The sequence below is a fragment of the Salvelinus namaycush genome, chromosome 30, assembly GCF_016432855.1.
Source record: "Salvelinus namaycush isolate Seneca chromosome 30, SaNama_1.0, whole genome shotgun sequence".
NCBI lineage: Eukaryota > Metazoa > Chordata > Actinopteri > Salmoniformes > Salmonidae > Salvelinus > Salvelinus namaycush.
Window position 1 is genome coordinate 26,437,190 of NC_052336.1, and position 26,737 is coordinate 26,463,926.

General features: G+C 40.6%; 2 non-coding genes across 2 annotated transcripts; both read right to left on the bottom strand.

The window, feature by feature from the left end:
* Positions 1-22,476: 22,476 nt before the first annotated feature.
* On the bottom strand, positions 22,477-22,549 carry trnaf-gaa. The gene has a single exon. It is a non-coding gene; the product is annotated as a tRNA-Phe (tRNA).
* A 716-nt stretch (positions 22,550-23,265) lies between these two features.
* Positions 23,266-23,337, bottom strand: trnam-cau. The gene has a single exon. It is a non-coding gene; the product is annotated as a tRNA-Met (tRNA).
* Between the last annotated feature and the right edge of the window lie 3,400 nt (positions 23,338-26,737).

Here is a 26,737-nt window from a genome sequence, read left to right on the forward strand (position 1 = left end):
ACAGTTGGCAACACTGTGTAGCCCATCAAAATGACCCCCATTCTGACCTCTGATGACCATTCACACAAAACAGCCTTTCAGGTGAACACAAACTAGTGGACTTTTATATGGGTAAATTACCTCAAATAGCTTGGTTGTTGTGCATCGGTAACAGCATAGTGTCACACCTGCTCCCGCTCCCCCTCTCACTCCAGGCTGCCCATCATTACATACACCTGTCACCATCGTTAAGCGCATTAGCGCTTCATTGGACTCACCTGGACTCCATCACTTTATGATTGCCTCCTCTTTATTTGTCTATTCCTGTATTCCTGTATTCTTGTTATGTTTCCCATGTCCAGACACTGTCCGTGTTTTGTTTCATGTCTGTTATGAAATTTTCACTCCCTGTACTTGCTTCTCGTCTCCCAGTGTCTGTCCTCACACATAGATTTGGTGCTATTTTGGTGGAAGGCACTGACAACCCTCAGGGAATTGGAGATGGTCTTTAAATGGGCAAAATGGAACAAGAAACCGTATCACTCATCCATTTTTAATGCACAGCAATGGCAGCAGATTCGAGTGGTAACAGAGAAGTCTCAGAGGAAAATAACTCTAGAATATTTCTACAATTTTATTTAATTTTGCTTTGTTTCAAACAAATTATAATCACACATTTTATTAATCACAGTAGGCTAGTCCTAAATTAACTACCGCATTTAACTCTAAAAAAGGTAGCATGCAATGTTAAAACTTCTTATGGCTGCATCCCGCTACCGGGATCGATATGACAGCAGCCAGTGAAAGTGCAGGGCGCCAAATTCAAACAACAGAAATCTCATAATTACAATTCCTCAAACATACATGATGTGTCTTATATCATTTTAAAGGTAATCTTGTTGTTAATCCCACCAAAGTGTCCGATTTCAAATATGCTTTTCAGCGAAAGCACTACAAACGATTATGTTAAGGTCACCACCAAACCACAATAAGCACAGCCATTTTTCCAGCGAAAGATAGCTTTCACAAAAAGCAGAAATAGAGATAAAATGAATCACTAACCTTTGATTATCTTCATCAGATGACACTCATAGGTCTTCATGTTACACAATACATGCATGTTTTGTTTGAATAAAGTTCATATTTATAACAAAAAATCAGAGTTTACATTGGCGCGTTACATTCACTAGTTCCAAAAACATCAAGTGATTTTGCATAGCCACATCGTTTTAACAGAAATACTGTAAGAAATTGAAATAGAGACTGGAAACTAGCAATAACTACACTTCAACATAAGCCATATATTATACAAAAACACACATACTCCTCATTTCTCTTGGACATATGCTGGACTTAAGACACCAACTATAGACACACATAATTCCCCTCCCCCATAATAACCACAGACACACCCAACCCATGGTTGGACCTCAGGACAAAGAACTCTCAGGAACCAATGGAACGTGGACACCAGGCCTGATCAGGACTACCCAAGACCCAGATCGACCAATCGGAAGGCCGGACTCGCAGATCTACCTACTTTGCTTGTTGTCTATATAGTACTGAACAATTCTGGAAACTGCCCTCTTTTCCGGACGATTCACTAGGAGTCAGACTGAAAGAGCCTTGCTGCAAGATTTTACTAAGATATCTTTACATGTAATTAAACGGCCTTATTATAAAATTATCCACCTCGTCCTATTGTCTCCTCTTGTTCTCCTGTCAACAGTAAACGTTTTACTAACAAACTTGGAAGCAGAGGATGGTCAAAACATATTTGTATTCGGCCCAATAGAAAATTCATCGGACAGGAGACGAGAGGGAGAAAGATTCCAGAGGAGAGGTGACCTTTGAGGGAGAATCGCGATTCAACCCACACAGGAAACTGATCAGAGAGCTCGAAACTAAAGAGGTGAGCAGATGCCCGTTTAACCAAAATCTGTATATTGTATTATAGCCAATATCTAAATTCAATGATCAGGAGTACTGTGGTGAGTGTGAATTGTTGCTAAATTTATGTGGAATTGTTTAGAATTTAAGGCATTGTGTACAGATATCTAAGTATTAATAGGTCAAAGACTTATTCACATAGTCTGGCACTACGCGGTATGCTGATCGAGTAGGTGTACAGTGAAGAATAAGCTTTATAACGATTCACATAGTCGGGCCATATTTGACAGTCGATCAGGTAGGGGTTACCGTGAAGAATCCATAATTAAAAGATGGGATCCAAATAGCCGGGCAGTAGTTAGATTTGGCAAATCAGCTAGGTGTTACCGTGAAGACCCATAAAAAAAAATAAAAATAAAAATATATAACGATTCACACAGTCGGGCCATATTTGACAGTCGATCAGATAGGGGTACCGTGAAGAATCCATACGTTTTCAAATAGTCGTGCAGTAGCTATACTTAGCTAGGTGTTACGTGAGAAATCTAATGTGAATTCAAATAGTCGTGCAGTAGCTATACTTAGCTAGGTGTTACGTGAGAAATCTAATGTGATATTGCATGTGTAAGTTGTGTTGTAATTGTATGTGTAAGTTGTGTTGTCGCAATGTGGGGGATTGAACGTTCCACGAGACCAATTGCTACTAACTAGCCATATGCTAGTTGAGGCTGTGCTAAAGTGACCGCCGTGTCGATGTGTATATATTGCTGTGAAGCAACTATTTTCTGCTGATGAGTTGACCGGATTTTTCCCTCTCCTGCTGTTGATAAATCCCTAAGGGTGAGAATCAATTTGAAAATTATTATAGAAGCGCGTGAATTACTAGTATATTGTCCCCAAAGGAAATTTCTGAAATGTTTTGGCAAAGTATTTAATTAATGGGAAAAAGTTCAAATTAAATCGGAAAAGTTAATAGAAATAATATCTTTCGAATTATATATCATATAATTGCCATTCCAATTATATCAGGAGCGCCTGAATTACTAGTATATTGTCCCCAAAGGAAACTTCTGAAATATTTTGCCAAAGTATTTAATTAATTAAATTAGCGAAAAGCAATAATATTTTTTATTATAAGTACCTAAAACTGTCATTCCAATTATAACAGGAGCGCGTGAATATATTCGTATATTGTTTCAAAGAGATATAGCTGAAATATTGTTGGAAAACGAAAATAATTCATCGAATACACGGCAATAAAATCCTTTGTCCACGCGAGTCGGACACGAGACTGGGGGAGGTTAGGGGAAGAAAAATACATCGCTGGTTTCGATCAGTGACGGGCTAAAGTATACAAAGATAATAATAGACCCAGACATAGCTTAACGACAAAATGACCACGACTATCGTCCCCAAACACAAATTCAACGAATATTTAGATCAGAGAATGAAAGACAGAGCAGGCGGGAAATTACACTACAAACCCGTTAAAAAGATTTGGGAGGAAGTGAGGCTGAGATGGACTCAAACAGGTTTCCTTAGTGGAGTCGCCCCATCAAAAGGGCAACTCCTCATTATGGAGAAAGAATTGGAGGAAGCAGTGAAGCAAGGGATAGAATGTGAAGTTGATAAGAATAAGAGTCACTTATTTAAAAAAGAAGGGACAAAGCAAAGGGAAAAGGCACAGGCTGAGATGAGAATAGGTTTATGGGCAATTGAGGAAATTAGGAAAGCTCTCCCTTACCGGAAACCTGATACGATGGGAGTGGTCACTGGAGCACCAACTGACACCAAAGAGGGCAGGCCCAATAATAATGATGGCCCACCTACCACCACAGCAACCCCATCGGCCCCCACCCATCTATACCCAGAACTGCCACAGGGAGAGAAAAAAGCACCACCTCCCTATTTTCAAAATCCATTCACTCAGCAATCACCTCCCCCTTTCCAGGGCATGTCTGACGAATATGCTCCATGGCCCTGAAGCTGCTCACCACTAACCTACACTCATCATTGACCTGGACTACTGAAGCATCAAAGGCTTTTGCACTCTTGAAAACAGATCTCTAAGTGGCAGTAGCCTTAACAGCACCTGACTAAAAAAAAAAACAAGTTCCATCTGGATGTTTCTGAAAAGGAAGGATTTACATCATCCATCCTTTTCCAGAACCTAGAGGGGGAGAGTAGAGTGTTGAGGTATCACTCCTCCAAACTGGGCCACATTGAAGAAGGACAAACCACATGCTCCAGGTATGTGGCTGCAGTGGCAAAAGCTATTGGAAAAACAGCCCACATGATAATGTGCCATCCATTGGAAATCCACACCCACATGGGGTTGCAGCATATCTAAGGACCTATGGTTATACACAGATGGATGCCGCTATAGAGGAGAGGAAGGGAACATAGCAGCATACACAGTGGTGCAGCAGCTCCCGGATAGATCACATGTGACTTTGGAATCTGCCATCATCACACAACCTGCATCAGCCCAGCTAGCTGAAATCATAGGGTTGACACGAGCTCTGGAAAGAGCTGAAGGAAAGACTGTGAACAACTACACCGACTCAGCTTATGCTCATGGAGCAGTCCATACGAATGGATCACAATGGCTGAGACGCAACGTCATCACCACAGGAAACCTTCCAATCAAACACAGGACACAGATGGAAAAACTGATTAAATCGGTCTCACTACCTAAGAAGGTGGCCATCATGAAGTGTAAAGGACATCAACAACTGAAAAACAGAGTCAGCAAGGGAAATGATGCAGCTGATAAAGCAGCCAAGAAAGCTGGTGGATACACCCCGAGACGAATGGTACTACGGACCCAACCAGCTCGGACTGAGCTCACAAAGCAACACATAAAAGAACTCCAGTTCACAGCAGGACCCTGTGAATACTCAGTATGGGGACAGAAAGAGGCCACCAAGGGACCTGATGAACTGTGGAGATGCCATGATGGCAGACTAGAGGCCCCAGCAAACCTATGTCCAGAACTAATACGAGAAGCTCATGGGCCCACACACGAAGGCAAACTAAAGACTTTACAGAAGGTGTCCCACATCTGGTGGCACCCCCACATGAAAGACATGACAGATTTGTTTTGTGACGAGTGTAGCATTTGTGGTAGACACAATCCAAAGAAACCATATCAAACGCCCATGGGTTCATACCCAGTCCCAAATGCTTGTTTTCAGGACATCAACATAGATTACACAGATATGGGGCAAGACAATGTGACAAATGGAAAAAGGTACCTGTTAGTTATGGTAAACAGGTTCTCTAAATGGGTTGAGGCAATGCCAACAGCAGGGGAGGATGCAAAATAGGTCATTAAGTGGCTGCAAACCGAACTCATGTGTATTGTTTAATGACAAACGCTCCATGTACCAATAGGGTCGGATGTGTAAATGTCAACTGATTGTTGTTTAATGATGGGGTTAGTGTACAGGCCACAATCTCATAAGTCTCGTGGAACGCGCCAATCAAATGTATGTGCAGGTTTGAAGTTGATTTGGGTTGAAGTCCTGCCCCTGGCGTTGCTGGCCATGAGAGCCTCTCCAGGTGCAGGCACCCATCTCTCTCCTCATGAGACAATGGCTGGAGGAGTCATGCTTGGTCCACCAAGGAAGGGAGGTCATATGCCCGTCCTTGATGTACAACAAATTGTAATGTTTGATAATTGACGGAACTTTCTGCAGCTCTCTCCACACAGATTCATAAGGTCCAACGGGGAAGCAGAAGGGAGATCTGGCACACGGAAGGTAAAAATTGGTGACTGGGTGGGGTTAATGTCCACAAGAGAAAGTGGCTAGAACCCAGGTGGACTGGACAGTACGAAGTGAGGGAGGTTACTTCACACTCAGTCCAGGTCAAAGGTAAATCAGGCGCACCTTGGCACCACCTCACACATTGCACTCCAGCCCCAATCCCTTCTAGAACACTGACAGAAGTCAGAGCTGATTTAAACAGCTTAAATTCGATTCCAAATGAAGACATTCCTGACTCAGGTGATGCGGTATCAAACTCCGCCTCCCCTGATAAAGGAACCTCGCCCAGTTAGAGGGATATTTCTCCCTCCCTGGGCAAGGCTAGGGATATCTGGCCCCTTATTTGACATTTGGGGTGTCCCTGGGCACTTTCACATGGTTAATAGAATAACTATAACCGGATCCCCATGGATGTATGTCACGGACACTCTAGTCTAACTAGGTAATAATAGATTAAAAAATTTAAAAAATTAAAAATTTAGAAAACAATAGTTAAAATAAGAAACTAATATGGCTCAAATTGAGAAGGTTGAATAAGAGTGGGTGGAGAGCTATGCAGAGAATGGACAGAAGATGGCAATATTGCAGCACCCAAATGGTCTCCCAGCCGACTGGTTGAATGCTGGTGACATAATTTTGTTTTTTGGAGTAAACATTAAGGTTAAGGGTTTCCGTGTACCCAGAGATAAGATATCTTAAAAGAATACACTCATATGGGAATAGGAGTTTTACTTTCTGAGTTTTATTTAGGCAAGGGACTTTGAGAAGATAAAGGGTTCTTTTGGTATGTCTAGATATGGAACACGAATGTAGGTGTAACATTTTGACCTGTTTTCTGTTTCCATTGCATTTTCCGGCGACTTGATCACTCGCGGGGAAATGTAGTGAGAATAATGAGATTGTGTCATTTGGGATACTAGTTTTGAGGTAAATTGATTATAATAGAGTTTATAACTCTTGACCATAAGGTAAGCATTTGTATTGGCCATTAGAAGATAGAGATAGGGTAATTAAGGTTATGTTAGGACTTTAAAGATTGACACTATAAGACCTGTTGTTATTTTTAAATCCATGCAGATAAAGTCAAAACAGTGAGACACTTAGTTAATATTGTAAAGGAACACATAGAAAAAGGCAGACAGATGGGTCTACCCCGCACTGTTGAGACCTTGAAGGTTTGAGAGCAGAGTGGGGAGGGTGGACCAGGAAATGAGCAAGGTAGGCTGTGAAATAAGATAGGAGAGAAAGGGGTTAACATATATAAGCAGCACAGATACATTTCAAAGTAGATAAGTCACTTGACAGAGAATTGGAAAAGAATAGATATGAATGTACGCCCAAGGGAGAATTGGATATGCGGGGAATAAAAGGGACGTTCCTAGAATATGATGTACTAAGTTATTATTTAGAGTAGGTAAGGTTGATACCTGGCCAGAGCCAGGTATCAAACGAAGGAGGGTACATTGTGGACTAGGAAAGGATGGGGCCTATTGGATAATAAACTTATTTAAAATTAAACATTTATAGCTAAAAAAAATAAATAAATAATTAGGCATAGAAGTTAAATATATAATCAGAAAGAACAAATGAGGAACTGTTTGCTAACCAAACCTGTATGTCCAAGAGTTTATACATTGCAGGTGAATTAAGGGAGAAGGTGAATCACTCGACCTGGGGGCATATCGCACTTGGAGGGTGAGACACACTGACACTGCCGAATGATCACAGAGTTAAGGAGAAGAACTGTTGCTAATAGAGCTCGGGGATCAACTCCTTAATGAAGAATTCCCTGCCCCTGACCTTTCCTCACTGTGTTCGTTCATAGAAGTGAAAGTGTGGCTTGATCTCTGGCTGATGATGTGTTCTCTGGGAGAGGGTGGGGTTTTACAGGACTGCCTGTAGTCCTGAGCTGTCTGATAAGGATATGATGGGGAGGTTACCATCGCAGTGCTGCCAGAACCACCACCAGTTCCAACGGACCAGGGTTCAGCCAGCCTCCTCCACCACTTCAAGACCAAGTCCCACGCCATCACCTAAGCTCTCCAATCTGGTACAGATAATAAATATAAAAGACATCTCAGATAGTGAACATTTGGGGACTGAAACTGTTTATGAGGAAAGGGAGAATATGTGTTTGGCCTACAAAACACTTAATAGAAAGGACTGTGTCGTATGTGGACATGCCAGACCTATTCTGGCTGCTCACCCATTTGTCCTAAGTAATGGGGAAGGTTGGATGTGCATCCAAATTTAACCCTGTGTAAAACTCTGAGTCTTGTGTTCCCAGAAGTCCCTCCCCAGAAGGACCATGGGGAGTTAAGGCATATGGGGGACATAACAGCTGTAACACTGGTACAGGTAGAGGTATAGACTATGGAGGGCTCCCTGCTACTACCTGCATCACTAATACCACTATTAACTAGAGGTGTTGCTGATGTATGGTGGATGTGTGGACCTGCCAGGCGGTTGACCCCATTTTTGAAAGGAAATTGTCGTTGCTCATGTGTTTTGGCCAGTCTGATACCACCGTTGCCTATTATGATAGCTAATCAACTTCTGGGAAGCTACACAGGACACAGAGGCTTGGGACCAACCCAGGAGACGGCAGAAACGTGACGCTCCTTGGTCCGAGGGTACAGATAACATGCACACCAACCTGTTGGGGGTCCCAATAGGGGTCCCCCACGAATTCCAGACATTAACCAGGAATGATGGCCTGTGGCATCTGATGCCCATCATTGGCCCAGCTATTGTTGATGTTAAAACAAAAGGTCTGGATCAATTATAAACACACCCACACAGGACTTACAGGGATGGCTGAACAATTGGATGCTGCCTCACAAACCAGTAGACACAATAGACTAACACTGGACATAAGTCTGGCCAACCAGGGAGGTGTATGTAAAAAGATTGTAGAACAGTGTTGCACGTTTGTTCCTAACAATACTAGTCCGGATGGGAGCATTTCAAAAGCTCTGAGTGGGTTGGCAAGGTTATCAGTGGAGATGAAGGGTCTTGCAGGTGTGGAGGAGAGTGGACTGTTCCCCTGGCTGGGTGGTTGTTTTGGTAAGTACACTGCAATGATGATTACTGGATTTCTGACACTAGTTGTTGTTTTTCATTTCTGTGTTGCCTGTATCATACCTTGTTTGAAGAAGTTTGTTACAGATGTGTAAGGGGCCTCTAGTATGATGCCGTTGCTTGATGCTCCAGTTGGAGAGGCTGATACGAAAACGAGCTTCCGCAGGAGAGTGGGCTGACAGAGGAGGACCCTTGGTTTGCTGTAGTTGATGTTGAATGAATAAAAAGTGATGTTTGTCCTCCCTGTTGTGAAGGTTTGAAGTTCCCGGGTGGCGACGAGCCCACCTGGTACAGGTTGCATAGAGGGATGGACCTGAGGGTTTAACATATTCTCGTTTTTTGGTTTACTAATGTGTGGTTGGCCACTCCAGGGGTAGTTATTGGAGTGGTCTCCTTTTTGGTCCTTGCTCATTTACGACTCAACTTACATTGATGCTATTGGTGTCCCTAGGGGGTGCCAGATGAATATAAACTGGCGGACCAAGTGACAGCTGGGTTTGAATCATCATTTTGTTGGTGGTGTACAGTTAATAAAAATGTGGACAGAATTAACTACATTCATTTTAATGTCCAGAAACTGGGCAATTGGACTCAACAAGGCTTCGAGGCGGTCCATGGACAATTGGCAGCTACGTCCCTGATGGCATTTCAAAATAGAATCGCGGTTGATATGATATTGGCTGAACGGGGGGGGGTCTGTGCAATGTTTGGTGCACAGTGTTGTACCTTCATTCCCAATAACACAGCTACGGATGGGAGTCTGACTGTAGCATTGGAGGGACTTCGTACCCTTAATGGTAAGATGAAACAGCATTCTGGAGTGGACACTACTATGTGGGACTCATGGATGGATGCCTTTGGTAAATATAAGACGCTGGTTTCCTCTATCCTAGTATCAATTTCTGTTTTTGCGGCCATTCTTGTAATAACTGCAGCCATAGACCCTAATCAGGAAAGGGCCCAAATGTTCCCATTGCTTGAGGATGGGGAAGCTGGACCTGTCTATCTATTTGAGGACTAAGATACTTTTATGTCACGTCTCTTGTGAGACGTGAAGAGAGGGAATCAAAAATTTGTCTTCTGACAAATTTTATCCCTTAGCTTTGTCTTTTTATACTTTTATGTCACGTCTCTTGTGAGACGTGAAGAGAGGGAATTAAAAATTTGTCTTCTGACAAATTTTATCCCTTAGCTTTGTCTTTTTATACTTTTATGTCACGTCTCTTGTGAGACGTGAAGAGAGGGAATTAAAAATTTGTCTTCTGACAAATTTTATCCCTTAGCTTTGTCTTTTTATACTTTTATGTCACGTCTCTTGTGAGACGTGAAGAGAGGGAATCAAAAATTTGTCTTCTGACAAATTTTATCCCTTAGCTTTGTCTTTTTATACTTTTATGTCACGTCTCTTGTGAGACGTGAAGAGAGGGAATCAAAAATTTGTCTTCTGACAAATTTTATCCCTTAGCTTTGTCTTTTTATACTTTTATGTCACGTCTCTTGTGAGACGTGAAGAGAGGGATTTGTAAGAAATTGAAATAGAGACTGGAAACTAGCAATAACTACACTTCAACATAAGCCATATATTATACAAAAACACACATACTCCTCATTTCTCTTGGACATATGCTGGACTTAAGACACCAACTATAGACACACATAATTCCCCTCCCCCATAATAACCACAGACACACCCAACCCATGGTTGGACCTCAGGACAAAGAACTCTCAGGAACCAATGGAACGTGGACACCAGGCCTGATCAGGACTACCCAAGACCCAGATCGACCAATCGGAAGGCCGGACTCGCAGATCTACCTACTTTGCTTGTTGTCTATATAGTACTGAACATTTCTGGAAACTGCCTCTTTTCCGGACGATTCACTAGGAGTCAAACTGAAAGAGCCTTGCTGCAAGATTTTACTAAGATATCTTTACATGTAATTAAACGGCCTTATTATAAAATTATCCACCTCGTCCTATTGTCTCCTCTTGTTCTCCTGTCAACAGTAAACGTTTTACTAACAATACTCATCATAAATGTAGATGATAATACAAGTTATACACATGGAATTATAGATATACCTCTCCTTAATGCAACCGCTGTGTCAGATTTCAAAAAAACTTTACGGAAAAAGCAAATCATGCAATAATCTGAGACGGAGCTCAGAACAATAGCCAAATTAGCCGCCATGTTGGGGTCAACAGAAACCAGAAAATACATGATAAATGTTTCCTTACCTTTGATGAATGCAGTCCTAGGAATCCCAGGTCCACAATAAATGCTTGATTTGTTCGATAATGTCCGTTATTTATGTCCAATTAGCTACTTTGGTTAGCGCCTTTGGTAAACAATTCCAAAGCCACAAAGCGCCTCCACTATAACGTGACGAAATGTCCAAAAGTTCTGTAACAGTCAGTAGAAACATGTCAAACGATGTACTGAATCAATCTTTAGAATGTTGTTAACATACAACTTGAATAACGTTCCAACCGGAGAATTAGATTGACTTCAGAAGAGCGGTGGAACGGACGTCCTCCTCATGTGAAGGCGCATGGTGAATGCGTGATCAGCTCGTGGCAGTGATTACTCATTCCTGTCTCCTTCGGCCCCCCTTCACATTAGAGTCATCAGACAAAGTTCTATTGACTCTTGACATCTAGTGGAAGCCGTAGGAAGTGAAAACTCATCAATATCTCGCTGTAATTTCAATGAGAGCTTGGTTGAAAATCTGCCACCTCAGAAACAATTCAAACAGGAAGTGGAACTTCTCAGGTTTTTGCCTGCCATATGAGTTCTGTTATACTCACAGACATAATTCAAACAGTTTTGGAAACTTCAGAGTGTTTTCTATCCAATACGAATAATAATATGCATATATTAGCAACTGGGACTGAGGAGCAGGCAGTTTACTATGGGCACCTCTGTGCACCTTTCATCCAAGCTACTCAATACTGCCCCTGCAGCCATAAGAAGTTAAAAGGTATGGTTTACTTTATCCTCAGTTTAACATGTTTAAAGAAGAATACTTTATTGCCCATGTTTACAGAAAACAGAAATTTGTCTTGTTTTACGTTTCAATTGTCAGGAGATGGCATCTAGGTCTAGGATCGCTCCCCACCAGATTTTCCCATTGGACCTGGGATTCAAAGCCTTACCTCTAACCTTTAGGTTGCTGCTGCCAGAAAAACGCTACCTGCCAAAACCGAAGCAGAGACCATTAGATTTTCAGTCTAACTCTTTCCCTACTGCATCAAGGATATCGCTCATTAGATGAGGTTGTGACACCAGGAATTAACAAGTGAAGGGAATTCGGGGGGGCATTTTCTACCAAGAATGAACATACTCGCCGATGCCACCCCTTGTTCGAATCCCGACAAGGCTGCTGTATTTAGCCTTGAATCTTTGTTTTTTATGCTTTCTTTTCCTACTATGAAAATCTGACAGTAGAAAAGCATCGGGCTTCTTCTGACAATTCTCGCTCCTCTTACCCCGTAAATCTGTCATCATCATCCATACATTTTTAATATGAAAACCTGTTTCTTTTTGTCAAACCGCTCTCCCTCGTCAGGATTGAAACTTGTAAAAGGGTAAATGTGTTAAATCAAAACACCACAGGAGTTAAATCTTGTTTATCTCTATTAAGAGAAAGGGCTTAATCTATACATTTAAGTTCATTTTCACACCGAAAACTTAATGTTAGCTAAATTGTTTTGAGTGTAAATCAAGGAAGTAATTGAAGCCGTGAGAATGACAAATCTACTCGTATTGTATGAAATCAGTGCACATAGCACACATGTTGGGGAAATGAAATACACTGAACAAAAATATGAACGCAACATGTCAAGTGTTGGTCCCATGTTTCATGAGCTGAAATAAAACATCCCAGAAAAGTTTAATTTGCACAAAAAGCTTATTTCTCTCAAATTTTGTGCACAAATTTGTTTACATCCCTGTTAGTTAGCATTTCTCCTTTGCCAATATAATCCATCCACCTGACAAGTGTGGCATATCAAGAAGCTGATTAAACAGCATGGTCATTACATAGGTGCACCTTGTGCTGGGACAATAAAAAGCCACTCTAAAATGTGCAGTTTTGTCACACAACACAATACCACAGATGTCTCAAGTTGAGGGAGCGTGCAATTGGCATGCTGACTACAGGAATGTTCACCAGAGCTGTTGATAATTAAATGTTAATTTCTCTACCATAAGCCGCCTCCAACGTCGTTTTAGAGAATTTGGCACTACGTCCAACCGGCCTCACAACTGCAGACCATGTGTAACCACGCCAGCCCAGGACCTTTTCGTCCGGCGTCTTCACCTGCGGAATTGTCTGAGACCAGCCACCCATACAGCTGATGAAACTGTGGGTTTCCACAACCGAAGAATTTCCACACAAACTATCAGAAACCATCTCAGGGAAGCTCATCTGTGTGCTCATCAAACTCCCCAGGGTCTTGACCTGACTGCAGCTCGGCGTTGTAACCAAATGCTCACCTTCGATACACAGCGTGTATCGCGTCGTATGGGCAAGGGGTTTGCTGATGCTGGGCACAGGTGTGGAGGTCACAGACAGCAACATGGTCTCAGCATTTCATATTATTCTGTAAGTTAATCCGATACATCTATTTAGTATTAATTTGTGGGTGTCTATCATCCATTTCAAATGATATGTTATGAATTACAATGCATACAATATAATACGAATTGCAATTCGTACAATAAGTTACACATTTGCAAAATGTACAATATGTTACGAATTTGAAAAAGTATGATATGTTACGAATTCCAATTTGTTGTGGCTAACGTTAGCTGGGGTGGCTAACGCTAATGTTAGCTAGCTGGGGGATAGGATTCAAGGTTAGGAGTTAGGTTGAAGGTTTAAGGTTAGGGTTAGCTAAAAGGGTTAGGTTAGGTTTAGGGCAAGTAGCAAGAAAATGGTAAGAAGTTACAAAGTTGCTAAGTAGCTAAAGTTGTCCATAATGAGATTCAAACACCAACCTTTGGGTTGGTAGACGTTCATAACCTTATGTCTTATGTAACCATACTAAATGTAACATACTCATTTGAGTGTCCCTGATTTATGTTTACCATGTTATGTCTGGTCTATGAGACCAGTCTGCAGACAGAGGCCCAGCCGGGCACAGATGTCGAGGGGACGGACAGAGGCCCATCCAGGCACAGGTGTCGAGGGCTTGGACACAGGCCCAGCAGCGCACGGGTGTTGAGGGCACATACAACAGACAAAGGCTGGTGTCTTTCAGGCTCCTATCTGGCAACTTTTTGAAGATGGGCCGCTTCATGTCTGGAAAGTTTGTAATTATGACTATAAGATGTAACATTTAATCACAGTGAGCAGATCGAATGTATAGATGGAACATTAAATGAATAGTGTTTAACCTTTAACATCTCAACTTGCTCAGCACATTAGAACACACACAAGCATAAGCAAGTGCATGTTTAAGTGCATATCAACAACTAGTTAGCTGTAGCGTTTGTTGAGTCATTTCAAAGTATCTAATGTTAGCTAGCTGGATGTGACAATACATAGGCCTAAAATAAAATCACACAATGATTTCAGCCCAGTATGGAAATATTGGGGCTGACAGATTATTTTGATGATGATGTGACAAACTATTCTAACAACCTGTCAAAACACGCAGCTAGCTTCTGTTACTGTAAATAATGTACAGTGATACTAAGTTGTTAGCCAACTGTACTAACGTGATGTAGCCTAATGCACTGATCTTACCTGCTGGTGCTAGTTATTCCAATCGAAAACAGCAGACAACAAAACTTCTGATTTCAGAAAAAGATCACATAAGCCGCGAAAGTTTTAAAACGTATCTTCTATAGTAGTTCCGTGCAATTATATAACTCTGTTCTCATTGGTCAATTCTTGGTTACTTCTTGGTTGCACTGGCGTCTAAGATTGGTTGACGAGTGCAATTCTTGGTTATTGTTTGGTTGCAGACACCGATATGTAGCAACCAGAAATTTCCTTGACTCACCATTGCCAGGGGGACTGCAATTACTGAGCTCTGTTGTCCGTGTTTACAGAGAACAGAAATGTGTCTTGTTTTGCAATGCAATTGTCAGGAGATGGCATCTAGGTGTAGGGGAGATTCTCAATTGGTTTGCTCAACTCCTCCATCCTCTCCTCCTTTTGAAAAAGGTCAAACGTAACCAAGGAGAGGAGGGGAGGGGAGGAAATGTGGAAACAAATGCGCTGGAAGGAGATGAGACTCCTTCACTCAAGCGGCATCATTCAAATTACATTTAGGCTACAAGGGTTTAATCACAATTTAAATGTGTAAAGTAAAAGTAGTAGTTGTGCTAGACATTTTATAGAGAAAAGGCTAAGTAGCATAATGTTTTGAAATATGTGCATGCTTTTTGTGGGGTTTTATAAGGTTTTTTGACATGCTTAACTAACTATAAGCTAGTAGGGCTTCTTATGCATTAAAGTTTGAATTACTGACTCATGTGAACCTGCATATTCCATTGTTCTCACTCTTACCAGTGCTCTGTCTAACCATGAGGCCACAGCCTGAAATGTGTGTGTGTATGAAATATGTGTGTGTATGCAACAAATGTATCAGTAGTGTGAAGCTGTACTGTGTGACCGAGACTGTGCTAATCTTAGAGAGACACAGGAGGGGGTGAATCATGAGACTGCTGACTGTGGTTAGGGTTAGGGCTAACCCTAACCCTAACATATGTGAGGTTCTGAGTTATACTATAACACACGTGATTGAATATTAGCAACTGTATTAAATGTGATTGGATTGAATACTATAACAAACGTGATTAGCAACTGTATTAAATGTGATTGGATATTGACAAACTGTTGGCCTGGGAGTCTGGGTGTCTGTGTGTGTGTGCTGGAAGTAACAGTTAGCGCCAGATAAGAGTGCTGGGAAGCTGTAGTTAGCCTTGAGCGAGAACAGTGGACATTGTATACAGGTGCAAATATCTCAGACAATGTTACAAAACTGTCTGACCCCAGTCTCTGGGGTGAGGGAGCGTAATCTACACAGCAACAGCGACAGGACACCAGAGAGCGCAAAGGGGCTGGGACCAGCTTATGTGCCAATACCAACGATAGGCTGGGTGAGTCTAAACCACGCCCAGTCTCTACTCTGACAGGCCGGCTCGGAAGTGGGAACTAATCTCTGTCATGAGTATAATATACTATCTTTGTCAGGAACAAGTGTCTTCTCTGTTCCACCCTGCGGGGTGGTGCAGTGAACCCGTATATACGAAAAATGTATTTGCCATTTATTAACTTTTGAATTAAACAATTATTTTAACCAAGTTCAGGTGTGATATTGTTCCTATCTCAGTTGAACTTTCGCAACCCTAACACTTTTCTCCTCCCAGTAAACAACAGCTGTTTCAAAGGTGTTGTAGCGGATCTCAAAACTCTTCCGTGAAGGACAGGTAAGATACTATTGCGCTTCCTCTCTGGGAGGAGGCTATCACGCAGGCGAGGGCACTCCTCCGTTCGCCTGCTAACTAATTGGCCCTTTCTCAATTATGGAACGCCGTTTGGGTCTTAAAGCACGTGGTCAAAACGCGATAGTTTTAATGCTGCGTGTGTAAAGTAAGCAGATGCAGGCGCTAAATTAACGCGTGCACGCGTTAAATTAACTTCTTCACGCGCTAAATTAAGTTCTTAGGGCCCTTCTAAGTTCTACTTAGAAAGCAGGATACGGGATGCTCTTGAGTAGTGAGTTTCCATATATCTAAGGAATCTCAAGTTTAGTTAAATTCTTCAGGGCAAATTCATTGACTTTTTTTACTTTATAGATTCAAAAAGGGTCTGGAATGTCTAGGTCTCCTGCCTTACATGAATAGACACTCAAGCCTCTTCAGAGAGGTTTTCATCTATGCTGTGAAATCTCTTTTGGCCAAAGACATAGCTTCTCTCTTTAAAGCAGAGCGCTCCCCACCTGGTACCAATCAAAGAGCAATAGAGAGAAGAGTCATATGTTTCTGGAGGGACTGACTTCTGGAGGTGGAAGGTTAGATGCAAAACCATGATCATTGAAGTAAAACGGCCCACATCAGTAAAACATCACCTAATCACTCACACAACTGCGGGACAGCATTTTATAGCCTTATTCTTCCATAGCCCCCCTAAGAATGTAATATATTAAATCCCAAACTACTTTCACTTAGAGTATTGTGTTCTCCAATAAGTGTTACTTATGGACTTTAATGTCCCCCCCTTCCCTTTTTCAGGGGGGAACACATACCCTTTAACCATGGAGAAGGTTTTCATTTTCACGTCTGGGGCTTCAGCATTACTAGGCTGGGATTGCCAGTGGAGACACAGCTACAGTTCTCTCTGCTACCGCACGGCAAGCGTTACCGTAGCGCCAAGTCTAGGTCCAAGAGGCTTCTAAACAGATTCTACCCCCAAGCCACAAGACTACTGAACATCTAATCAAATGGCTACCCAGACTATTTGCTGCTACTCTATCTATGCATAGTCACTTTAATATCTCTACCTACATGTATATATTAACTTGACTAACCGGTGCCCCCACACATTCTCTGTACCGGTATCCCCTGTATATAGCCTCGCTATTGTTATTTTACTGATGCTCTTTAATTATTTACTTTTATTTTTATAAGTAAGCATTTAACTGTAAGGTCTACACCTTGTATTTGGTGCATGTGACAAATACAATTTGATTTGATTTAAAGAATTCATTTAAGGGTAATTATCCTAAACGTTTATTGCATGACTACCTAGTAAGTTCGCAATACTGCAGCCGATGTTAATTGGTGAAAAATAATTGATATTATGAAAGTTTCCGACAGGATTGTCCATCAGCAAAAAAAAGTTATGTGGTGAAAGTTTTCAAAAACATTACTCAAATCAAATCAAATTTTATTTGTCACATACACATGGTTAGCAGATGTTAATGCGAGTGTAGCGAAATGCTTGTGCTTCTAGTTCCGACAATGCAGTAATAACCAACAAGTAATCTAACCTAACAATTCCACAACTACTACCTTATACACACAAGTGTAAAGGGATAAAGAATATGTACATAAAGATATATGAATGAGTGATGGTACAGAACGGCATAGGCAAGATGCAGTAGATGGTATAGAGTACAGTACATACATATGAGATGAGTAATGTAGGGTATGTAAACATAAAGTGGCATAGTTTAAAGTGGCTAGGGATACATGTATTACATAAAGATGGCAAGATGCAGTAGATGATATAGAGTACAGTATATACATATACATATGAGATGAGTAATGTAGGGTATGTAAACATTATATTAAGTGCCATTGTTTAAAGTGGCTAGTGGTACATTTTTACATAATCTCCATCAATTCCCATTATTAACCATTACAACCAACCAGAATCAATTGGACACAGTAATACATAATGCAGCTTTAATATTTTAATACAAGTATGATTTCTTAGAGTGGGTAAACTGAGCATTATGCAAAGTAGTTAAGTCATGTATGTCAAGGGACTATGTTACAATATGTTCAATGTTACCATAAATAAATCTTACAGTAAATATGAACATTTCATTTACATGTGTTATGGCAATAAAATACACTGTAGTTGGTATATAGGTCGTGGTGCAGCAAGTTTAAGGGTAGTGGAGAAGCACAAGTGGGACTTTGAGTGAAGTAACTGAGGGCAGAAAAGGATATCGGGGTGCCCAGGAACTTGAAGCTGCTGATCATCTCCATGTCAATGTACAGTAGATGGGAGAATGGTCAAGTATCACCATCTACTTTGTTTTGTTTACGCTGAAACTGTTGACGTATCACCATTATGTCAGGTCCCACAGCTCCTTCATGTACTCATGTGTACCATGGTAGTGTCGGGTCCATTCTGGGGATTCAAATTCTTATGATAATGTAAAAAATCTAAATCTGTTATTACAGGATTTACACCCAGAGCCCTGAGTCTGCTAACCAGTTTGTGGGTAAGGATGGCGTTGAAAGCAGAGCTATAAAATAAACTGCACTCTGACGTATGTAAAAATGTATAACTGACATTTGTTGGGACAATAGGCAAACTGGAGTTGTACATTGTGCTACACAATCTATTGTTCCAGTTTTTTTTAAATCGATATCGACTGGGCTGCAGTGGAAATGGTAAGAAGCTTCGATATCATGGGGCCCTAACTTCTAACGTCCTTTCCTGGTACACCCACACAGACACTGCAGTCACATGCCAACCAGCGGCTCTCCGTCCTACAGTGGCTGAAGACATTTTGCCTGACGTCAAACATTAACAAGAGTGTCAGATTGAAGTGTCTGGAAAAAATGTAAACAGAACCATAAGAGCAGATTACTTTTTTGTCATCTTTACTGGCACAGTTTTAGTATGTCTAATTGTAGTCACTTTCAATTGATTCATTGACTCCAAGAACCATAGATTGCCTGTAGTTCATAACATTAACACAACTGACAAACGTTGCTTGACTGTAAATTGGAATACATGTTTTAATAACATTGGCTATTTGATTGGGCTTAATGTTGCATTCCTTGTGTTGTGCATGCATGCCAACCAGGTAAGAATCACCAGAATTAATTGATACTCGATGAATCAGGTCTTCTCTGCTGCTTTATCAGCCTCCTCCTTGCCCCCTCCAAGTTCCTCTTCATGGTTCCCTTCTGCAAGACACAATTGTGTGAAAATAAAGCGGAAGGAATGGGAACCCTATTCCTTTGAAGAAGTACTGGGTATATGCCTGAAGTTATTCTACCCTAATAAGCTTCGATGTAATATAAATATTCAAAAAGTGAATGTGCACATTAAAGTCTACTCTGTTCGAAAGCTGACAAGTATGCTAACTTCTAAGGTTTTACAAGGTTGTCACTAGCCAAATTTGCTTGATGTGAGCTTTTCTGTGTTTTCATGCTAATCATGAGCTAGCGCGACTAACGCTAGCATTTAAATGAAAGCCAGTCAGGCTGAAGAAGTTGCCTAGCTTAAGTTGTTTTGCTTAAATACACAGCTTTGGGCTAAAAACGTAACTCAAAACCATGTCCTGCTTCAGTACTAGACGATAAGTCACATTTAGGTAGCTTGTCTTCCTTAAGTCAATGATAAAGCAAAATAAAGACAATAGTCCAAAAATCGAGAACTACCAGGATTTTGAGCATCTCCGTTGTCTAATCTACGTATGCCTGGCCCTGCATTCAAGCAACAATCTTGCTAGTATGTAATTTACCTTGATAGTATTAACACAGTCCAATGTGTTTCCATGGCTGTTATAGTTTACATGTTTTTTCAGCAGGGCTTTTAATAAAACACAAGACGGTGCCGTTCACTGCGGTTAGCAGTATGACTGGGAAAAGTTTGAGGCTAACTATATGATATAATATGGCCGGGGTTCGAGGCTACCGACGTTAGCTAAATTAGCTAGCAAGTAACGTAAACTCACCTCATTCCGTACAAATGTGTGCAACCGCAACATTCAAACGAGGCTACAAAGAAAACTAATGGGACTGTAGCGACTGTGTTGACTTCAAAATCGGGAGTGTGAACTAGGTTTCTATTCAAGCGTTGATCGACATGGTAATGGCTCTATAGTATTGGAGAAAAGTTGAAAAAACGGACCCTCCGTTACATCGTGACGTGTCATGCCGTAACGTACAGCACGCGTAAAGCAACTATTTCTGTCTTACAATCTCTCTCCGCCAGGTGTAGCACTTCTCTCATCGTTTAAAAACAAGATATGGACAGTGACGGGGGTAAGGGGGATACCTAGTCATTTTTGATCATGCGATCATCATCATGAGAATGATGATCATACGATCATCATTCTCAAAGCCGCTGTTTACTTATAAGATCACTTTAGCACCGCCCTAAAAACCCGATTCAAATTCGACACAAACCTTCAAATAGGTATGTAATCACACATTATATAAACTCTTTATAGTGTTTTATTTACATTTTAGAGGCGAAAAGGTGATAAGTTGGACAGATCGAGTGAAAAAAGCTATTTTCCCACACAACATCTCTCCTTCTCACTACCACGCATTAGTTTCGCTTCCCCACCCGCCATTTAAAAAAAAGAAACAACGGGGCGCACTGCCTTCTTGAATCATGCAGAAACGGGCAGTGTGGGGGTCATGTAATTGATTCTGTTGGAAAGGGGAGAAATTGTGCTTTACAATGGTATTGACATTACAGTTGATCTGGAAGTATTACGTTTTTGGGGCGCTAAAATAAGGTCAATTGTACGGACCAAGGCGATGTACAAAAGTGAGTGAGTTTACGTTATCTGACTTAGCTTATGCTAAGCACTGCTGATCCTGGTGCTAGATTAATGTTAGCTGCATTTTATAGCCAGTGATGAGAAACAGATCCTTCCACTGTAAACTAGCTGATAAACTTTACGATTCAGTAACAACAAATTTCAAAGACAAAACTGTTACCTTGTAAAGGTTCAAACTGCTTGCAGTGGAAAAGGAAGTTCCTTCAAACTGAAATCTGGTTGAAAGGAGGAGCTATGGAAATTGGCTAGTAAAATTAGCATATTAAAGAACGAGTTAAATTAGCCTGTGTAGGTGTATATTTAGCAGCTGTAGGCGTTAACTTGACGTGTGCAGGACCGCTTGAAGCCGCTTACTTAGCACATGTTGAATCGCCTGCAAGAACATTTGCATATGCTTATTTGACGTGTGAAAACGTTAATCTAGCGCCTGCACCTCTTTACTTTACACATGTAGCATTAAAAAGATCGCATTTTGACCACGTGCTTTAAGACCCAAACGGCGTTCCATACTCAATTACATTTGCTCAAGTTCTTTTTTTTTTTAAATTTTTTTTAAAATTTTAACTTAAATTTTTTAATTCATAATACAAAAATCTACTTACATTGCTACATCAAACATGTCTAGCAAACCAAACACAGGTATTAACAATACTCAAACATAGAAAAAATATCAATAAAAATAAAATAATACAAAAAGTAAACAATTGAAGTGCAATTATATTCACTCTGAAAAGATCGTATTATAATGATTCATGAAGATGTTCTTCTTATTGTTATTCACTAGGGTTAATGTTTTAATAAGATAATTAAATTCAATCAGAAAAACTACTCATGGTAGTACTCACAGTTCCAATTTGGTTAATGTCAACAGAGTTACCCAGTAATCATTTTTCCTTCGATAAACATTTGCTCAAGTCCTGCGTCCTCTTTTCTGGGTCCTCTCTCGCCTCCTTTTGAAAAAGGTCAAATTTAATCGAGTTGCGGCGGCAAGGAAAGTCACGTGGACGAAAATGCGCTTGTATGAAATGAGAAGCTCGTGGGTCATAAGGAAAATTACGTTTACAGGGTTGGATCCCAAAATAAATGTGTATTTCATAAAAGCAAATTAAGTCAGTTGTGTAAGACAAATTGGAATTAGTAACATATCATATGTTTTTCAAAATCTTAACATATTTGGCTTATTTGGCTAATTCGTAATGTATAGTAAGTTTTTTAAATTCGTAACATCATACGAATTATAATTCATAACATATCATACAAAATGGATAATGGACATTGCCAAATATTACTACAATATGAAACGTAACATATACTAAATGTATATTTGATATACATACAGATGGAGGAGTTGAGGAGAGGATGATCTTTGTCCAAACGATAATCTCACTACAATCACTTCCCTTTGATCCTGGAATTCAAACCTTCAAGTCTCCGTTTTTCAGGCCAAATTTAGATTTACAACTCTCGCAAAAACAACACCTGCCGAAACCCGGGATCGAACCAGGGACCTTTAGATCTTCAGTCTAACGCTCTCCCAACTGAGCTATTTCGGCTGCACTATATAACCATACCAAAAATCACTACATAAACAGACATCAAAACACTTTCTCATTATTTTCTAAGGTGTGTAGTTGGCTGTTCGGTGTATTCAGTTGACTTCGGGACCATTAATATTTTCTAACAGGGAGTGACAAATGCCTCCACATTAATTAAATAATCACGCACACATTCTTTTTAAAACTGCTAGAAAGACAATGCTGCCACCTGATGGTCCCCTGACAAACTCTCACATACTTTTAGTTTGAACTTTTGTTAAAATTAGGCAAACCTTTTACCGACTACATGCACGAAAAGGAGCCTTAGTTGATCTGGTCTGGAGTCTTCTTGCTAACAGACACAGCCTCTCATTGTGTAATGAAAGTTCTCGAACTGCTCAGATAAAATGACCTGTTATTTCATCCATTGTCCATGAGAAGGTGGTAGTGAGCACCTCAAATGTGCACTTAACCTTCAGGATGATGCAATATTAATGTGGTCTAACTCAACCATTCTAATAGTTATAGTTTATGTATTATATATATATATATATATATATATATAGTCTTGCTTTCGAACACTATTTTAACACATTCTTTGAAAACAAATCTCTCCTTTTATTTTGTCTAATCATAACTGCGTAGGTATCATCTCCATTGCATAAAGATGTTTTATATTATCTTTTTAATTTGTGTTTTTTTTTCCTTGCTGAATTGTCCACATGTAAAAGATATAGCAGAGGATGGTTTCGATCCATCGACCTCTGGGTTATGGGCCCAGCACGCTTCCGCTGCGCCACTCTGCTGTCTGGTAAATACTAGATGAAATGTAGCATTTGAAATATATCCTTTGAACTATCCTTCTTTCACTGCTATGGTACAATAAATATAGACAAATCTAATGACGAAATGTATATCATTAAACTAAATTATCGCCACACTCACATTAACATCTGCTAACCATATGTATGTAACTTTAAAAAAAAGTATAAACTAAGACCTTTCTTAGTATGTGGTTAAACTCAAATATACTAATTGATTACAAAAAACGTATTTTTCGATTTAAAAAAAGGTATAATCTTTGTAAATCATATCATAAATAGTACTGGTGGAGTTATGTCACACATGCAGCTAACACAGACATATGGAAATGTCTGCTCTACCCAAAATTACAACCAACTAATTGCAGCATTACCACAAAAATGGAAGAGGCAAGTGGAAGGTGCAACCAATAGAATGTTATATGCAGTTGAAGTCGGAGGTTTACATACACCTTATTCAAATTCAGTTTTTATTCACCTTTTCCTGACATTTAATCATAGTAAAAATTCCCTGTTTTAGGTCAGTTAGGATCATCACTTTATTTTAAGAATGCAAAATGTCAGAATAATAGTAGAGAGAATTATTTCTTTCAGCTTTTATTTATTTCATCACATTCCCAGTGGGTCAAAAGTTTACATACACTAGCCTTCCACAAGCTTCCCACAATAAGTTGGGTGAATTTTGTCCCATTCCTCCTGACCAAGCTGGTGTAACTGAGTCAGGTTTATTGGCCTCCTTGCTCGCACACACTTTTTCAGTTCCGCCCACAAATTTTCTATAGGATTGAGGTCAGGGCTTTGTGATGGCCACTCCAATATCTTGACTTTGTTGTCCTTAAGCCATTTTGCCGCAACTTTAGAAGTATGCTTGGGGTCATTGTCTATTTGGAAGACCCATTTGCGATCAAGCTTTAACTTCCTGACTGATGTCTTGAGATGTTGCTTCAATATATACACATACTTTTCCTACCTCATGAAGCCATCTATTTTGTGAAGTGCACCAGTCCCTCCTGCAGCAAAACACCCCCACAACATGATGCTGCCACCCCCGTGCTTCACGGTTGGGATGGTGTTCTTCGGCTTGCAAGCATCCCCCTCTGACCTCCAAACATAACGATGGTTATATGGCCAAACAGTTCTATTTTTGTTTCATCAGACCAGAGGACATTTCTCCAAAAAGTACAATCTTTGTCCCCATGTGCAGTTGCAAACCGTAGTCTGGCTTTTTTATGGCGGTTTCGGAGCAGTAGCTTCTTCCTTGCTGAGCGGCCTTTCAGGTTATGTCGATATAGGACTTGTTTTACTGTAGATATAGATACTTTTGTACCTGTTTCCTCCAGCATCTTCACAAGGTCCTTTGCTGTTGTTCTGGGATTGAATTGCACTTTTCGAAAAAAAAAAGCACGTTCATCTCTAGGAGACAGAGCGCGTCTCCTTCCAGAGCGGTATGACGGCTGTGTGGTCCCATGGTGTTGATACTTGCGTACTATTGTTTGTACAGATGAACGTGGTACCTTCAGGCATTTGGAAATTGCTCCCAAGGATGAACCAGACTTGTGGAGGTCTGCAATTATTTGTCTGATTTCTTTTGATTTTCCCATGATGTCAATCAAAGAGGCACTGAGTTTGAAGGTAGGCCTTGAAATACATCCACAGGTACACCTCCAATTGACTCAAATGATGTCAATTCGCCTATCAGAAGCTTCTAAAGCCATGACATCATTATCTGGAATTTTCCAAGCTGTTTAAAGGCAGTCAACTTAGTGTATGTAAACTTCTGACCCACTGGAATTTGTGATGCAGTGAATTATAAGTGAAATAATCTGTAAGTAAACAATTGTTGGAAAAATTACTTGTGTCATGCACAAAGTAGATGTCCTAACCGACCTGCCAAAACTATAGTTTGTTAACAAGAAATTTGTGGAGTGGTTGAACAAGTTTTAATGATTCCAACCTAAGTGTATGTAAACTTCCGACTTCAACTGTATACATTACCTGAATTACCTCGACTAAACATTGCCCCACACATTGACTCTGTACCGGTACCCCCTGTATATAGCCTCGCTATTGCTATTTTACTGCTGCTCTTCAATTATTTGTAACTTTTATTTCATATGTATTTTTCTTAAAACTGCTTTGTTGGTTAAAGGCTTGTAAGTAAGCATTTCACTCTAAGGTCTACTACACTTGTTGTACTCGGCACATGTGACAAATAGAATTTGCTTCTTAACTACGAAATAAGAACAATCTGTATTTCAATAATGTAGAAAAATTTGACAGGTGCAAGTATTCACAAGAACTCTGAATACAAAAAAGGGATAGTTTGATCATTTGTTTTGATTCGCTTTGTAAACAGTGGGCTCCCGAGTGACGCAGCAGTAAAGGCACTGCATATCAGTACTAGAGGTGTCACTACAGACCCTGGTTCAATTCCAGGCTGTATCACAACTGGCCGTGATTGAGAGTCCCATAGGGCGGCTCACAATTGGTCCAGCATCGTCTGTGTTAGGGTTTGGCAAAGGTAAGGCTGTCATTGTAAATAAGAATTTGTTCATAACTGACTTGCCCAGTTAAAGAAAACAGTGATGTGAGAATATCCTCACTCTCTGTGTTTAACTGGTCATGTCTAGACTGCTGTAAGATTATCACACTGAGAATGGGGTCAAGCAATTCAACTGTAGTCCCTCTTATTCAAAGCCATGAAATGATGCACTTGAGAATAAACTAACAGAACTAATCTGTGGTACTTTTACAAGAACGTCTGTCATGTGATGGCTTTTCCCTGGAGTTTGAAAATGTTTCATTTGAACAGTGAAAAATATAGAGTCAAAGGAAATACCTTAAATCTTTATTTTTACTTTCTGCCGAATAACAACCATGTCCATGCAGTACTCATTGGTTTGCATTGGTTTTAAATTGCAACATTTATTGGAGGCCAAGCTCCCCTCCTCCCCAGTATACAGGAAGTGAAGGGGCTGCTGCTGGCTGAGAGGATATGATTATTGACAAAAGAATAGAAGACACAGTGCCCAGACCCCAACCCTTATCCTGATCACAAACGTGTCGTAGGAGAACTTGTGCCGGTGGAGCAGGTGCTGGAGGAAGTTGGAGCTCTTGTAGCTGGGGTCCCCCCCGGCATGGCTGAACATACAGGACACACCTGGAGGCACACCAACCAATCAACAACCCTGTCATTACCTCACCAGTACACCAAAACAGAATGCAGTAGAATCTCTGTTGGTTTAGGATGCACTCTCATGCAGTTACGTCAACATTGCGTAACACTTCATATCAGCACATGCATGCTTGAGGAAATTCATACTAGGACAGTGTCCATAGTTCAGACTAGGACAGTGTCCATAGTTCAGACTAGGACAGTGTCCAT